The sequence below is a fragment of the Alexandromys fortis genome, unplaced genomic scaffold (assembly GCF_014885135.2).
Source record: "Alexandromys fortis isolate MF-2015 unplaced genomic scaffold, M_Fortis_MF-2015_v1.1 scaffold_11, whole genome shotgun sequence".
Classification (NCBI taxonomy): domain Eukaryota; kingdom Metazoa; phylum Chordata; class Mammalia; order Rodentia; family Cricetidae; genus Alexandromys; species Alexandromys fortis.
In genome coordinates this window covers 995,667-997,537 of record NW_026067912.1, presented here as the reverse complement: position 1 = coordinate 997,537, position 1,871 = coordinate 995,667, and the positions used below count along the sequence as shown (strand labels likewise).

The 1,871-nt window shown below is 45.5% G+C and overlaps 1 long non-coding RNA gene across 1 annotated transcript in view; it reads left to right on the top strand.

Moving 5' to 3' along the window:
* The first annotated feature begins 204 nt into the window (after positions 1-204).
* LOC126499478 (uncharacterized) overlaps positions 205-1,871 on the top strand; it is a 24,611-nt gene continuing 22,944 nt past the window's right edge. Inside the window, exon 1 of the long non-coding RNA XR_007591087.1 lies at positions 205-1,298. This is a non-coding gene — a long non-coding RNA (uncharacterized lncRNA). The remainder of the gene's footprint in view (positions 1,299-1,871) is intronic.

Below are 1,871 nucleotides of genomic sequence, written 5' to 3'. Positions count from 1 at the left end.
AGCTTCATATTCTTTCTATCCCTTAGACACAGACCTCCACGTACACACAAAGCAAAACCAAACAAAACCCCGCCAAAAGTCAAAACAGACAAGTAAAACCAAAACATGAAAAATATCAAACAAAAATGTACCCAAAGTCAAATGGAGTCTGTGTGGGCAGGGGGCCTGCTCTGGGTGTGGCTGGTGTACCCAGTGACACTCCGTTGGAGGATGCTGGACTTGCCCTGTCCCAGCTGGTGTTAAAACAGCTTCTTAGTTAGGAGTGGGGATCCATGTCCACTTCCCCATCTCAGTGCCGGGATCTGTGTGGCTTGAGTCTTTGCATGTCTGTGAGCGCTGGCTGTCGTTGTCTCTGTGAGTCCATATGTGCAGCGGTCCTGTGTTGTCTGGAAGATTGTTTCCTTGGGTCTGTCTACCACCTCTGAGTCTTACGATCTTTCAACCTACTTCCGGTGCCTGGGCCCCACCTGCAGAGCAAAGACATGGCCGTATCTGGGATGAATTCTGGACTTTCTTTCTTTCTCTCTCTCTCTCTCTCTCTCTCTCTCTCTCTCTCTCTCTCTCTCTCTCTCTTTCTTTCTTTCTTTCCAAATATGTTCTTCAGGTAAGTCAAGAATATAGGTTTTGGGTTGTATGTGTGTCTTAATGAGGTGTATATGTGCCTATTCTTATGTTTTAAAGTTTATAATAGATAGGGTTAGGTATACAGCTCAGCAAAAAACCCTTTGTGGTCATCTGGAACAGAGTTCAAATCAACTGTCCTTTCTAATTGTGTAACATTGGAGCATTACTTCATGTGTGACCTCTGCAGCTGTACAATGTAGTCAACTATCACTGAAAGGATTCTACAAAGCGATGTTTATGAGCTTTCGTGTGACTCTCACACTGGCAGTTCTATCACTGACTAGACCGTGGCAATGGCAACCATGTCCTGCTGCGGTTACATATCTGAAGTGGGTGCTATCTCTCTCTGAATGTGACCATGCCGGTTTGAAGGTGAGGGCATGTGTCATTCATTTCTCGTCTTTCATGTATTCTCTGCTGCCCTGTGGATTCCCTGACGTAAATCCTAACTCCTGGGCAGGCGAGAGGGCTCGGTGGGTAAGCTCATGTACTGCCAAGCCTGATCCCCTGAGTTTTTTCTTTGTAACCCACACGCTGAAAGGAGAGAACTAACTGAAAATCCTGATCCTTAATTTTTTTTCTGACTCAAGCCAAGATCACCCCGGTTGTCCCTGCTCGTGGATACCCTACTCCAACTTCTCCAAGAACTCTAACCACCAAGGGAGATGGCTCAGGTGAGACATGAGCACAGGTGGATGTGCTTAATTCGCATCTCAGTTCACAGAGTTTAGAATATGATAAGAAAATCACTTTTCGCACTTGAGATATTGTTTGAGGTGAGTGAGATGGTGGCCACACAAGTTGGTCCCTGGGTTAGGATTCTGTAGAAGTCACAAACTAGCCAAGGCCTTGACCTGGGCCAAGGCCTTTCAGTTCCCTGGGGCTCTGGTTCCTCTTGTTGTTCAGAGACCTCTGGTTTTCCTGTCTCAGGAAAAATAACATTGCCCCCATGGAGAACTTAATTTGGATGTCCACAGGTTTTGCTACACAAAGAAAGAGAACCATCTACCATTGCCATCGTGTCATTTAGAAAGAGAGTCATTTGGGGCTGTAGAGATGGCTCAACTATTAGAGGGTAAGGTTCACTGCCAACAAGGGCCCCCTCTTACTTAAAGTTTTAATTTTATTACATTTTAATAAATTAATCTCTCTCTGTGTCTCTCTGTGTCTGTGTCTGTGTCTCTGTCTGTCTGTCTGTCTGTCTGTCTCTCTCTCTCTCTCTCTCTCTCTCTCTCTCTCTCTGTGTT